Source organism: Alligator mississippiensis, chromosome 5, assembly GCF_030867095.1.
Source record: "Alligator mississippiensis isolate rAllMis1 chromosome 5, rAllMis1, whole genome shotgun sequence".
NCBI lineage: Eukaryota > Metazoa > Chordata > Crocodylia > Alligatoridae > Alligator > Alligator mississippiensis.
The window spans coordinates 38,137,726-38,153,794 of NC_081828.1; the positions used below are offsets into that span (position 1 = coordinate 38,137,726).

The 16,069-nt window shown below is 45.8% G+C and overlaps 1 protein-coding gene across 2 annotated transcripts in view; it reads right to left on the reverse strand.

The window, feature by feature from the left end:
* The window catches only part of CDC14A (cell division cycle 14A), a 133,047-nt gene that overhangs the window by 85,247 nt on the left and 31,731 nt on the right, over window positions 1–16,069 (reverse strand). The window lies entirely within an intron of this gene.

Consider the following 16,069-nt stretch of genomic DNA (forward strand, 5'->3'; position numbering starts at 1 on the left):
TTGGCAAAGGACATGGATCCTGAGGTTCAAATCAAAGCAGCAAAAGGCTGTTCCACGGCACAGGTATAACATTGCAATCCACCACCTTCAATACCAAATCAGATGATATACCATTAATATGTCCAACTAAACTGAATCACCCACTCTCTAAAACTATAGATCAGGGTGGGCAAAATACAACCCCCAGGCTGCATCTGGCCCACCAGGCCATTAAATCCAGGCAGCGGTGCCCCTAAAAAATTTAGAAAATATTTATCTGCTCCTGGTTGCCTGTCAAAGATGAGAAGAGCCAGGGGCAGCAGGACCCAAGGAGAGCTGGCAGGATGCAACAGACGAGTCCCGCCCTACCCCCAGCCATTCCTCTGCCTTCCTGTCCCTGCAGTGCTCTGGCACCACATGGCTCCTGGCTGCATTGCCAGATTGCGGGGCCAGCATCGATAACTGGGGGGGGGGGGCATAGAGAGGGACTGAGTGTGCGTTTGCAGGGTGAGTCCCACACACACCCCCCATCATACACATGCACCCACACCCCCCTCGCACTGCCATACATGCAGACCCTCACACACCCCAGCCACCATCCCCCCTATACATGGCCCCCACAAACCTCATACCCACCCACATGCCACATATCCACACACCCACATGCTCCCTCCCCCTACACCCTCACACCTATCCACCCCCACAGGCACACCCTCCCCCACACCCCACATACCCACACACTCACAGCCCCCCATAAACGTATACGCCCCACAATATATAAAAATAAGATTTCATTTTAAGCTATTATATACAATCACCTCTGCGTACACTACACAAGCACATGTAAACTAGGACAAAAATATTTTTGAAATCATATTAATGAATGGTATAGGTGTTCACTTTTTAGAATATAATTTGGTATTTTTCTGGTTCTGAGATGGCAAAACCCCTTGCTGAAAGGAGTACTTCCAGGGGCAATGGGGGGGGGGGGACTTCTGGTGGCAAAGGTCAGGGGGTGGGACTTCCAGTCACAAGATAGGGGTTAGGGGGCGGGGCACCTGTCAAGGGGCGGGGCTACCCATGCAGCTGTCAACAGCTTGCCAAAACTCAGTAAGCAGCCCTCCACTCAAAATAATTCCCCACCCCTGCTATAGATATTATAAAATCCTGAGTTATATCACAAGACATGTTATACACATGATCCAATTCTGAAGTGGAAAAAATTCTGCATTATAGGCTGAATGTAAACAGCATGACTTCATAGTTTCCTGTTGATTTATCTACAGTTCATGATGTACCCAATACACTGTCAGAAACAACTTTTCCAAAAAAACCCCAAAACAACCCCCCCCCCAGTATTTTTTTATACCAAGTCTTTGTGATATATTTGCAGGCCTTATATTTTACCAACTCTAATTGTTTTAAGCACATGGCCCTACTGACTTGCTCTAATATTAACTAAAGGCTGTTGGAAGAATGACAAATGAAAAAAAATGCAACCAGAAAATAATTTAGTGGTATATTCTAGGGGTGCACCAATAAAGATTTTCTTGGCCAATACCGATAGTAGATGCTGATCTGATAACCGATATTTAGTAACAGCACAAGGCATTTTAAACTACTGACATAAGTAAACCTTTTTTTGTTTGTTTTGCATTTATAACGCACACGCCTCCTACCTACTCTGGCCCTCGATAAGGAAGGCTGTAACCACCTTATTGCCACAAGTCGCCTCTCACCCACAGCTCCTAATCTGCACCCCACTCCCTGAGCAGCCCATGCTACTGTCCTGGCCAGGCAGGGCGAACCCTTCCATGGACAGTGGCACCAGGTGCGTTTGAAGCCTCAGAGCATGCTGCTGCCTTAGCACCAGCAGGCCCCACGCAGCTGAGCTGAGCTCACATGCCCACTGGGGAGAAGCAACTTTTGCAAAGGCACCTGGCGCCCAGTGGAGCAGAATATCCCTCATGCAGCACCATACCCTGCTTGTGTACAGCCCAACATCTCTGTAGCATTCTGGGTGCTCAGGCCCCTGCTGCATGTGCAACATTGTGATGGCAGCAGCAGCAGCAGTAGCACCCCCTCCCCCTCTTGCTGCTCACTGGGACCTGTAGAATGTCTGGCCAGCGGCGGGGTGTGGGATTGGCACAGGGTGATCTGGGCACATGGTCATTACTACTGGCTACAACAACCAAAAAAAGCTGATAGCTGATAATGTAATTTCTTCTTTTAACAGTGCCAATCTGATAGCCAACTGATATATTGATGCACCCCTAGTATATTCCAGAGTCTGCAGTTTTCATTTAGATATCTTTACAACCAGATCTCTTGTATGAAATGACAAAATTGCATAATAGAATTCCTTATTTATCACTACTTAAAAGAACAAGAGAATAGAAAGTTTGGCCACAATGATGTAAAGACCCTGGCTCCTTAACTGAAGGAGACTTTTGAGGCAAAGGTAAGAGGGATGAAGCATCACCTTAGTTTTCTACCTCCACTGAATTCAGTGCTCTGGAGAAAAGTCAGTTTAAAATTATAACCTCACAGCTATGAAATCACAGCATATATATAAAATCACTCCTTGATGCAGAATTATTTGAGAATCTAAACTTTCTTATTTTTGGTATCTCTATGCCTTACAGTTAGAGATTAAATATGAACTGTGCTATAACTGAACAGCAGGAGAGAAAGATACAAACCACCTAGGTATGTGAACTCTGAATCTTGAAGATGACAATATTAACACTGCTAATTTTTTCACTATTGAGAATTTTAGCAGAAATATACAAGTGACAAATGCTGCATTCCAAATCTCCTACACATCCCTATATGACATGCCCTAAAATCCTAAATTTCCTCTATTATGTTTCCAAAACCTGCTCATTCTCCCCAACTAGTGAGACAGCCAATAAATGTTACCATCTTACCTCACAAAGCTTCCTCCTGGCATATGCTGTAGACCATCATGGCTATACCACCACCATGATTCCGCTCAGCCACACCAAAGCCCCTGGGAACACCTAATTCCATCCTGGAAGTTATCAACAATCTACTATCATACAGGTATGCAGACTGGGTAACATAAATAGAAAATTACTAAGCGACTGAAATGCTATTTTTAGTTTAATAAAATTCCTTAAGGTATCTGAAACTGCTTAAGAATTTTCCCAAGAATTCCAAAGAACAGGGGTACTCAAACCTTTGCTCATGGGATCAATTTGAGCCCAAGTATTATGTCACCTGACCCATGGGGTTTCTCTGTAGCCCTGAGAACTAGATCAGGCTCATGGATGCAATGCAGGTCTCGAACCTGGCATACAGGAGCCAGCTGAGGCCATGCAGGGCCTGGATTGATCCAGTCATGAGGACCTGACCTTGGTGCACAGGGTCCAATCCAGCCTGTGGACCAGCTTCACATCACTCATTTGACCCTGTGGGGCCAAAAAATTGAGCACCACTGCCATAGAATCTAGGACTTTGCATCTTAATTGGGATTCATACTGCTGCAGGATATATAATAACTTATTTGTGAACGTGTACATATCTGCAATCCAAGAAATGGAAAACCACTACTCTTCTTAAATGAAAAGCACCACCTATTAGCACCTCTGCCAAGTTGTTACAACTTCCCTCTTCCTCTGCAGCAATGAAAAGTTACTTTGTGCCTTTTACCTTTCTACTGCTGCCCCCAGCTGATCTGGGCTTGAGGGTGGAGGGGCTTGGAGCTGCTGTAACTGTGGGCTACAACTGCAGTGTGCACATTCTTCCCTCCAGCACCTGTTCCCTGCTCACCTCCTTCCCCTGCCACCTACAAGTATCTATCCCCCCCACTGATCAGGAACAGGAGTGGAAGCAGGGACCTGAACCCCGCCAACTGTCCCTAGATGATGCAGACATGAAGTGGCTCCAGAGCCACTCCACAGCTGAAGGCTGCAGGGAGTGGGCTACAGGGGGAGTCAGGTTCTGCCAGGGATGGCAGCGGTAGTGCATAGATTCCTCCTTCTAGTGCCTGTTCCCAGTCACGCGGGGGGGGAGGGGGGGGGAGGAAAGGGTGTAGGAAGCAGAGACCAGGGGCTGGGAGGAGAAAACTGAGTATCACTGCTGCTGTTCCCAGGTGAGCCCAGCACTCCATACAGCTGCTCCTCATAGCTCCTGGCCAAGTCAGCTGGGGCCAGTAGCAGCAGGGGGCAGGTCCTCCCTCCATGTCCCTCACCAGCAAGAGACTCCAACCACACCTCACCCCATGCCCCCACAGTCTGAGGGGCAGTGTACCACACCCCCATTTAGGGAATCCTGGATCTGCCCATAGTAAAAAGTGTTTCTTTATTACCCACCTCTGAGAATTATGCATTCAGAAAAAAGGGGGCTGCCTAGGACAGACTCTTACCACTAAATGTTTTCTTCTGTGCAGAAGTTATAGCTATATCTTGCTATTTCACAGGAGTACAATAGCAACATTTGAAGATAGTTTAAGCTTCTGCTTTCTCACAATCAGCACACATATTAACAGGGCAGTTTTTGGACCAACACTGTCAAAATATTTTCTACGAACAACTAGAACTCAGTGGAGCAAGAACTGATAAAAAAAAGTACTGAGGTTTTTGAAAAGGAAGAAGACAAAATGTGTGTGTGTGGGGGGGGGAGATGACATTAAAAACAAAAAAAAAATGTTCAGAAAGTGAAAAGGATGAGCAGTAGAGGAAGTCATGCACCATGATCTGCAACAGGAAAGAGGAAAAGTGAAACAAAATGACCAAAGATAGAAGTTTTGATTTAAAAAAAAGTATAATAAGAGGAGACACAAGTAACAGCAACTCAAAAAAACAAAGTTTGCTTTTAATATTCCAAAAGTATAGCAAACAAAACCAGTCTGTTTGGTTCCTTTAAAATCTAGGCAATGTAACACCAAGGGAACTGAGGCTTTTAGGAACAGTTATTTTCCCAGAAGATAATAGTTTGTTTTGGATATATTTTTCTAATAGTTAGTTCCTAAGAATCAACCAAGAGAGTAAAGCTGTAGATGCACTGTACTTAACCTGGACTCTAACTGAAGTTGGGTTCTTTCATGGCTAATAAAGATTTAGCAAGTAGAAGTTAACTTCATCATCCAGAAAAATAAAAATTGAAGCGCTAATTCCATAATGTAAGGGTAACTAGCAGCAACCCCCCCGCCCCCCAAAAAAACAACAACAGAGCCTGAACCCTGCATTCAGAACAGCAGAATTACTGAGTAAGAGTGCTGTTTATAAAGAGCACCACATAATATTTTAAAGAAGACATGTTTTTTCTTCCTTGGCCACACCAGAAAAATATAGTGCATGACACTGCTGCTTTACAGAGGTTTGAATTCACTCAGCTGCATCTGCCACTTTAAGATTGCGAAACAATTGTAGGGTGACATTTGGTTTCACTACCTTGACTTCCTGAGAAGTTATTTGATTGAGAAAGAAAGCTTTCTGTGCTTGACATGTTATAGTATGTCTATATATTATCCAATATTATATAATATCCAATTATCCACACTGGCCACATATCAACAAAAGAAATTTGCAGCTGCACATTACAGCAAGTTTTCAGACAAGAAAGGGAAGTCAGTGTTGCAAGCCTGTCCTACTATCTCTTCAAATTACAACCAGACAGACAGTCTCACTCCTCTGCTTCCCTTTTCCTTCTATTATTTAACAACCACTGAACACATCTTTGTGCTTGCTGGTGAATAGCTTGAGAATAGCTCAAAGCAGCTTGAGAAGAGGCTTGGCTTGAAGCAGAACGTGCCCAAGGCTACAGGTTCAAGTGCTTGTTGTCCCTCCTGGGAAGCGAATAGCATGAAAGGATGTTGCTCTGTTTGCTAAAACTCCTAGAGAGCATAATCCGTCAAGGTGACAAGTAGGGCTAAAAAACCTAGGTGTGCTTATGATTTTGCATTAGGGATGGGATTGGGCAGATGCCCAAACATACTCAATACTTAATCATTACCAAATCACTTCATAATTAGGAAGATGGAGGATTCCCCCTCCCCCCCCCCGATTTAATTAAAGGATAATTTGAGGCACAATTTTAAAATGCAGCATAAAAAAGAAGTGTTCAGAATAATGTCACTTTATATGTCTGAAGTACTTTGACATTCTTTAACATGCCTAGAAGATAGGCATTTTACAGGTAGGGAAACTGAGGCAGGAACAGAAGTGACTTGCCCCAAGGACATGAAGTATCTTTCGTCAGATTAAGAGTTAGATTAATAGATTAAGAGTTAGATTAATAGGCATTCTTGTAGACTGCATCTCAAAGTTTTGAACTTAAGTTTCTCATGTTAAATTTGAATTTCCCCTAATAAAGTATTACTAGTAATTCTTAGGCTATTTTCGGACAACAAATGCAAAATGTTGAGGGGTTTTTTTTTGTTTCTGTTTTTTAAACAAGTCAGGGTGCACGATTACCAGTGGAATCCTATTCCTAGAACTTGATCCAATGTTTGTCAGGTTTCATTTTACACTTAATATTTTAGCATCAGAACAAAGAGGGGAAAAAACCTTGAGCTTCTCAACTAACACCGTTCAGAACATTGATAAACTTGTGTGATTTAACATGTGACCAAAAGCAATGAAACTATTTTGTAATCTGATTTGAAAACATGCAGCTGTTTCCTCTGTAGGATGATGAGCCCAAACAGGACAGAAATTAATCTTAGGCACTCTAGATTCCTACAAGCAATGCTGATACTAGTAACTATACTCCATTCTCTTACTGCAACAAATAATTAGTTTCCTGCAAACCAGGAATCTAAACAATAAGTAAACTACACGGATAAACAAACAGCAATTGTTCTAAACAAAAGGATAGAAGCTGAATTGTAAATGAGGGAGTAGTTAACTGGTTTCTTTGAGGCTGACTACTACCAAACCCAAATAAAAAAATAAAATAAAAATGTTTTTGTTTGTCATTGCAGACAATCCTGTTAGTTAAAAATAAGATACCAAAAGTTTTGGTATTCCACTGCTTTGTGGAAATTTCCAGTTTTGGCATTCCAGTTTTGTGGAATTCCACCGCTTCAATTTAGGGCCCCCGTTTTGTCTATACATCTCCATAGATATCATCTATGCAAATAAAAAATGACACAAAAATATTGCTTCCCCCCCACCAAAAAAAATGTCACGTTGTGGGTTCAGTTCACTAAGGCAGGAGTTACTTTTACAAAAAGGTTTCTTTTACTTCTGCTAACAGCCCACAGACAGCCATCAGAGTCTCTGTCCAGGTCTGTCTACCTCCACTTTTCTTAAAGATATACTATCCTCACATCTCCCCTTTCCAAGCAGAAAACACAACCCATTTCACCCAATAACCACATACATAAATTCAATTTTTAAAATAAACTATTAATTTTCCATATGTCTTTGCAGTGTCCTTCACAGTCTTGTAGATCTGCAAGGCATCACTGTCTCTGGATTGTCTTGCTTGGTCCACGTTGTAGCTTTCTCCATGTCTTTCTCCGGTTCGGACACTGTTTGCTCCATCTCCTGTCCTTCTTGGATACAGGTGCTTTCTATTCATCGTGTAGATGTTTCCTTCATTTGTCTCCACTTCATAAGATCTAGGACAGGCTTGTTCAACATACGGTCCGTGGGCCGCCATGCGGCCCGCCAAGCCATTTTATCTGGCCTGAGGCGGTGGCGGTGCTGGCGTAGAGCCTCTGCAGCAGCAGAGCATGGAGCCGTGGTGGCGGCAGGGTCATGGCGAGGCAGGCAGGACCAGCCCGTGGGCCCCAGCCAGCAGCAAGGGGAGGGGAGCTGCTTACCCCCGTGGGAGTGGCCCCACGCCGGAGGCCAAGCAGTGGCCACTGGCACTGCCGGCCCGTGCCTGCCTCCTTACCCGCCCGCTTCAAGCCAGCCCCGCTGCCCTGCCCTGCCCCACAGCAAGGTGGCGCCTGCTCCCCCAGCCAGTCTCCCCCTGGGCACTGCGGCTCTCTGGGCTGGCCACCCATGCGCGAGGCCCCAAGGGTGCCGCTTTTCATGTGCTGCTGGGGACAGGAGGAGCCTGGCCAGGTCTGCACCAGCCAGCAGAAGCAGCAGCGGAGCTGTGTGCCACTCAGGACGGGACAAGCTGAGGAGTTCACACTGCATATTTGAAGTGTGGGGAACATTTTTTCATTTGTGGTGTGCCTCCTGTGGCATCTCAAACTGCTTTGAGATGCCAAAACAGGCATGTGATCGCTCATGGACAGGGCCCAAGTATTCTTTTTTTTTTTTTTTTTTTTTTTTGCACTAATACTAAAGAATGAACCCAGTATGTCTGTTCCTCTACTTTCTCAATAACATCCTGAGCAACCAGTTTTTCTAGTTCTGCTTTCAGGCTTTGTCTTGAAGCTACAGAATTTTTTTCTGGGAGCATGTATTATACGCCTACAGAGCATAGACAGCTCAATCTTATATTCTTTATTCAGCTTCCCAAGCCCTTCAAATACATCCTGAAACTTATCTTCAACTTTACTGTGTCCTTCTATGGTATATATCCTCTGAATAAGACCTAGTGCCTGACAGGTCTTTAGCCCTAAAATAAGTATATGTTTCCCCTGAACAACCACAAACTGAATATTTTCATTACCAGTTGTTACCTTTATCTCCAGCTCCCAGGGGGCAACAGTAGGAATCAACTCTCCACTGTCACCTCAGAGCCTTATCTGCCTGGTGTGACTACTTGCTTTCCTTTTCAAAACCTTTACAACATAGTCTGATATGACACTGGCTTGTGCACCAGTGTCCAGTTTAAAAGACACAGGAGTTCCATTTGTGTCTAGCCCGATACACAATATTAGAAGACTGGTGTATTTTGTACTATTTCTACATACAGCTCCTTGTCATTGCTGCTTACAATGTTGCAATTTGCAGTGTTCCCACAGACTGCCCCTTTCTGTGCCTGCAGTCCTCTCCTCTGCATACTCTAGGAAAATGGTTGTCCTTTGCATTTGTTCCAGCACTGTCCAAAAAGCAGGACGCTGCTGTAGCCCGTTTGTTAACACAGTGTATACAGGCAGTCCTTGACTTACAATTTTGATTTACAACGAACAGCACTTATGACCTTTATAAATTGACACGATGTTTCGAGGTTCCCACACGGGTTTCAACTTTACTATGCTTGATGCAGCTGCATCTAGCTGGTAAGTTTGGAAGGGGAGGAGGGATGAAGTGGGGAGGGGGAGCACAGATTAACACCCCTGCAGTGGAGGAATTGGGGCTAGGATAGGGGTTGGGGCAAGCACTGCCCAACTGGGGCAGAGGAGGCATAGGATGAAGGCACAGTGTGTCTGAGGGGCTCCGGGCGGGGGGGCAGCTCCTGCCATTGCGCACCACTGGTCCAGGAGCTGCTCATCTGGCGACTCCTGCTGCTGCTCCTCCCACTTGTCTGGGAGGGCATGGGGCGGGTGGCAGGGGGCACTGCAGGTGCCCCTAGATCTTCACGGAGCAAGTGGGGCCAGGGCTGCACCATGCTATGCTCTGGGTGGGCACGGCAGAGCACAGAGTGACTTGCCCAGTCTGGGTGGGGTGGGTGCAGGACAGAGCTGCTGCGTTGCCTCCGGACAAGTGGTGCATGGCAGCGGGAACTGCACCTCCTCCCTGCGCCCCCTGGACAACCTGCGCCTTCGTCCCGTGGCCCCCCCCCCCCGTCTGGGCAGCAGTTCCTCCAGCCCCAGCCCCAATCCCTTCTTCGCTGCAGGGGCATTGATCTGCCCACCCCTCAAATGCCCCTTCCCTCTCCATGCCCTTCCATACTTACCAGCTGGACGCAGCTGTATTGAGCATCATAAAGGAACCAATCACCCATTGGTAACATTATTCCTATGGGAAAATTTGTTCCGAGTTACGATGTTTCAACTTAAAACATGGTGGTCAGGAACCAATTGTGTTGTAAGTCTGAGGACTGCCTGTATAGCTCTTTATCTTTTTCTTAAGTTCTTCCTGTTGCATTTTTCAGCCCCTCTCTTTGCAAGCTCTGTTTTCTTTCAGTTCTTTTCTGGGAGGGTTTATTATTCTGTTAACAAATTTCAGCATCTAGCTTTCCTTCCAAAGACTTAAATCTAATCTGGGTGATCTCTGCTGCACTGCACATGCCGACTGCTTTTTCTAGCTTAAGAATCCTCAAGATCCTCCAGCAGTCTCTTCCTAACCTGCATGTCTCTGATCCATATTATTATCTGATCCCTAATCACGATGGTGTCCAAGTTCTCCAAAACTGCAAGACTGACTCCGCATTTCTGAGATCCTTTTCCAATTCCCCAAAGAGGTCTCCTCCTTTTTGCAACCTCATGTGAAACTGATATCTTTCAAAAGACTTCCAAATGTAGTACTCCTCAAACTTTTGAGCACCCTCATAAATCAGACTGTTCTGCTTGGCTCAGTTACAGACTGTTAAATACATTCAGAGCCTCAGCACCTGCTATATTAATAAAAGTAGCTACCTTTGGTCACTTGGCTTCGTAGTAGCTCTACCCACCCTGAAGTACAGGTTGTACTGTTGCACAAGCCTCTTCCAGTTCTCCGCCCAGAGCCCATGGTTGCTCTGTTTTTTACTCTCTCAAAGATCATTCCACGCAATACAGTCACTTGTTCCTGACCACTTCTTGTACCATGTGGTGCTGTGGGCTGAGTTCACTAAAACAAGAGTCATTTTTTTACAAAAAGGTTTCTTTTATTTCTGCTAACAGCAGACAGCGAGCCAAACTCCCTTTCTAGCTCTTCCCCAACTCCAATTCTCTCAACGATATACAATTTTTATACTGAGTGCTTCAAGGATTAAAGCGCTGTTACAGAAACTCATTTCCCAAGAAGCATCACATTTAAATTATTTTTTTCAGCTCAAAAGCAGATGTCAGTTTCAAATCAGTTCAACTAACAACCATAAACATTAATTCTGGAATGAAATAATGAAAAAACTGGGTAAATATAATACTTCCAACATTCCTTAATATTAAGTTTGTTTTTCAAAGTGAAAGTTGTTAGATCAATGTATAAGCACAACCAAAATGTTTGGAAGCTATAAATGTTATTCTTAAATTAGTAGACTGATTGATGGGCATGCAAAGAAAGATATATTAAAAAAGTTAACTTAATTTTTTGGTCTATAATCACTTGCAGTGGACAAGCTGTCAGAGTACTCTGTACATTAACAGAGACCTAGAGACTCTATCTTGGAAAATGGGTTAACACTTATTTGACTGGTATAGTTCCAACACTTGCATACTAGTAATTAGAAAATGCTGGCTAGATCTGCTAAGCTGGATAGTTTAAGACAGGTTCTCATTTGAGCAGAAACTGACATGTGTACCAAACTGCAAGGAAAAATTACCAGGGTTGGAACTTGGTCATCCCTCCTCCATCCTCCTTAATGAAAGTACTTGTGGCACAAGCCCTATGTTTAACTCTGCATCATCCCTGATTGACTCCTTTGGCAACAAAGGCATTTTGTACTGGGTTTACACACTGTTTGGGCCTTTTGGGCCTCACCAGTACTAAATAATTCTTTCTAAAAAAGTCCACCCCCAGAGGCAAGCTGCTCAGTGGAGGCCAGCTAGGTAGATTCAAGACCTCCTCCCCCAGAAAATGATAGCTTTTATTCACTTTTTCTCTATGGAAAATATATTTGAGCAATCATTATGTTGCAAAGAACCCATCAGGTCAGACTGTTCTTAACACTACATACTCCAATTTGAAACCTCTGGGTATATCTGAAGAATTTTATGTAGGTGTTTGCATACTTAAACAGAGCTAATATTGCTCCTGGATTTACAGCAGGGCAGAGCAAGAAAGTTTACAGAAAGTTGTTGCTTGCAAGAGCACATGCATGTGTTTGATTGGCTCCTGAGGCAGAAGAGGGGAGGGAACTCAGCCAGGCTCAGAAAAGGGAAGGGACCAGAGACCACAGAGCTTGGGGAGAAACCGCGCTGTAGCCTGCCTGTGAGGTGAACCTGCCTGTAGTGACACAGGGAAGATAACCTGATATCCTTTTTTCCCCTCTGTGGGGCAGAGGGTCCTGTGTGAAGGAAAAAGGGTGATAAAGTAGACTTGCCTAGGAGGGCAGGGTGTTGATCTGGGAAGGCTCTGGGGAGAGTTAATTGAGAACCAGCCTGGGGCCAAGTGGGTGATAAACCCAGGGTTGTTTCAGTTATCAGCACAAGGGGTGGGGTCTGGGAATTGGAGAAAGGTGCTTTTGGGGAGGGGGGGAAAAAAGAGTGTGCGTTTCTTTGCAGACAGCTGGAACACAGAACTTCTCTTTCCCATGCAGGCTCTAGCAGAGCAGGACTTTGAAGCACAGCACTAGCTGTGTGGATGTTGTGCTGCCAATGTGAAGGAGAGCTGATGTGTGTTAACCCTGTGTGCTCCTGCTCACTGGAGTCTCAAGGTTTTAGCTGGGGAGTTGTACTGGCTGTCTTTGATTCAGTTTGTACAGAGTGTTATAGTTCATCAATACCTGCCTTTTGACAATTCAGTGATTGATATCTTGTTCTGCTGTTAACCTCATTCATATGTTGACCGTTTTGTAAATAATAAACTGTAAATAGTTAAATTTTACGAACTCCATTGTGTGGGGAAATCACAAGAAAGCACTCCACAGAGGTGGCCCCAGCCGTAGGGGCTGGGAGGTTGACTGAGGCTATTTGACACCCCAGGACACTGAATCCAGCCATGGCTGCAGGTAGCACCGTGGTTACACATATAATTTGTAGCATCCAGTATGTGATGAGTCTGAAAGTGTCAAAATTCTTCCCTATGGACCACACTGTCAAACACTTCGTTCCTTAAATGGGAAGCCATTTAAAAAGATCCACAAAAACAAAAGGTCATAGGCTTGGAAGGACCACTGAGGCCAAGTCCAAACCAATGTCAAGAGTATTGAGCCCCATATGAAGAATAATAAAATTCCTTGCTCTCACTACTCTGAAGCTGCCAGGGACTCTCTTACCAGCCCCAGCCTTGGATTTCATAGATGTTAGGGTCGGAAGGAACCTCAATAGATCATCGAGTCCGACACCCTACATAGGCAGGAAAGAGTGCTGGGTTTAGATGACCCCAGCCAGATGCCCATCTAAACTCCTCTTGAAGACCCCCAGGGTAAGGGAGAGCACCACCTCCCTTGGGAGCCCATTCCAGACCTTGGCCACTTGAACTGTGAAGAAGTTCTTCCTAATGTCCAGTCTAATCTAACTGGACATTTATAATGCTAATTTATATTTATAATGCTAATTTATATGCTCCTAGGCCCTACCTACCTCAGGTCAGCCTGCAGGGGCCTGCTAATTGCTCCATTAACCTGTTGTCCTGGTGACCTGCAGCTGCTGCACCCTGCCTAGCCTGCAGTGCTCTCTGGATGAAAAGGTCTCACATCCTCTCTCAGCCTTAATTGTGCTACGCTCATTTAACAAAGATACATTGGTCAAAAAAACCCCAAAACCCCACAAAGTTCCAACAGAAAAAATGCCAATAATATTCCTTTTAATTTATCAGACGCTTTGAATTAGAAGATTCTTCTTGTACACAAAGGCTTAGTGGGGGGGGGGGGGGGGGGGGGGAGGGGAGTGTTAAAAGGAAAGAGAGAAACCAGACACAAGCATTTGCCACTCCCACCTGGTCCCAAACAATATCATGGAAGCAGAAATGCAGAAGGTGCATTTATTACTCTTATTTTCCAAAGCAGAGTGAAATATTTGCACGTACAGTTTCTGTAAATATCATGGACTAAGGTAGGGGCGGGCAATTATTTTCGGCAGAGGGCCACTTACCTAGTTCTGGCAAGCTGTTGAGGGCCGCATGGGTAGCCCCACCCCTTGACATGCCCTGCCCCCTGGTCACCATCTTGGGACCAATGTCCCAGGGCCAGCACCAGTGGGACTCAAAGCAGAGCACAGGCTGGCAGGGGTCTGTGGAGCAGGGCTGGGCTGCACTAGCAGCTCTAGGGAGCTGCTCCTGCTGCAGCACAGCCCCGACAGGTGTGCCTGGAGCTGGCACGGGGCTCAGGCTGGCAGGAGGGGCAGATTACAAGCTGGTGCTGAGCACAGGGAAAAGCGGCCCCTTGCCTGCCCTGTAGCCGGCACCCTGTGCTACAGCCGCTCACAGCCCCCATATGGCTGCCTGTACCTGCTCAGGACAGCCCTGTGCGGGCTGCAAGTGGCTGCAGCAGGGAGCACCAGCCACAGGGTGGGGGAAGGGCCACTTTTCCCCAGGCTCCTTCCCTGCTTCTGGCTGGGGGGCAGAGCCAGATGGGCCCTGCTGTTGAAGGAACCTGCCAGGGCTTCCCCTGGGTCCTGCTGTCCCTGGCTCCTGTCGTTTTTGACAGGAACCAAGGGCAGATAGATATTAATTTTCTAAAATTTTAGGAGCCCGGCGGGCTGGATAGAATGGCCTTGCTTCAGCCCACAGCCCATATTTTGTCCACCCCTGTTCTAGAGAGCTTGAACTCTCAACCTTGAGAAAGTCATGACCTACTTGTAAGGTCTGGGCATGCGCAGTGTTTAATAGTAACGCAACTGTTTATCAATGTTCATGTTAATTATGATAATGTTGCTTCCCTTGAGTTGAAACAGTTTGAATTGATTGGTCCTTTTAAGTATTGCCCAGGTTTGAATTTGATTGGGTACTGTAAAAATGGTGATGATTGGACCATTGGGTGAGTGACAGGCAGCATGATTAGAAGGCTTTAACTCCTGTCCAGAGCAGCCAGCAGGAGCTCTGGGGCTCAGGCTTGGGCTCAGCCTTGGTCTCACTCTGGCTGGACAGTTCTGACTCCAGGCTCTTGGGGTGCGGGAGTTCGAGTGCAGGTTCCTTGCTGTGACTTGGTCACTGGGAAGCTACAGTTGGGTAAAGTATCACCCTTTCCCTATCCGAGGTGCTGAGTACCTAAGGAGGGAAAAGCTAGAAATCCTCAGGGACTGTCAGAAGGTTTCTCCTGCTGACTAGCCCCAAGGTATTCTTGCTGTCATCTGTGGTTTCTGGGTTGTCTGTAAAGTTGCATAGCAGTTAACTGTGTAGCAAGCTCAAGGTAACATATAGTTGATTGGCTGTGTGACCGGGGACATTGGGTTTGGGATGTTTGTTGAGTTACTGTCCCGTCCAATGCATTTTGTTGTGTTGTCGCTGGGCTGTTACGGGAATATTGCATCGGCTTCTTGTTGCACGGGTCTTGTTGTGTAATACAGCTTACGTTGCTCAACTTACCTCTGTTATAGTGTGTAGCTACTCTTCCTAACTCTGAATGGGGTCAGGCAGTAGATCAATGCTCAGGGAAATTAACTTACTTTAATGCCCCAAACCCGACTACCTGTGGGTCATAGAGGATTAGTGACCCTCTGAATTAATTAGTTAATTGACATCCCCACAGGGAGTCCTTCATGGCTTTGTCCCTGACCCACCCTCCCCGACTGGGCAGCACTTGCCCCAGCCCCTGCTTCCCTTCCTTATGGCAGGGCCTTGATCTGCCCGACACATGCCTTCCCTTACCCCTACCCCTTCGCCTACCACACCAGACTTATCTGCTGCAGGCAGTGTATCGGATCGATATCAGCTGATAGGCCTCCTTAAATATCAGCTATTGGTATCGGTCTTAAAAACCCCTATCAGTGCATCCCTACTGCAAAGTATTCCGATTTACAGCAGGGAGCTGCACTTCTGTCTATATCTTTTGAAGGGCTGGGGGGAGGGGAGGGGGGAGAGCGCGTGGCAGCAGGAAGAGTGGAAAACCTCTAGCTGGGTGGCCTTCGTCTAAATAAACACCTTTATTGAAGCAGAGTCTGTCTGTCTGTCTGTCTCTTTGCTGCTTGGAACCTCAGAACCTTGCATCTCTTTCCAAGAAGAGGTGCAGTCCCTCTCTCAGGTGCACAACTGGAACATAGTTCCTTCAGGTGGCCATGGAAAGCCAGGAAGGGTCAGAGTTAGGAGCCAGGCTCCCCCTCCTCAACTCTAGAAGCCAAGTTTGGTCTGGCTTCAGGGAATACCAAGAGTAACCAAACAGAGCCAGAGAAGTCCTGTGCAACCACTCCGTGACACTAACCATACAGAACATTTGTTTATAGCAGTAATAGGCTCTTTGACAAAAAAGGACCAAG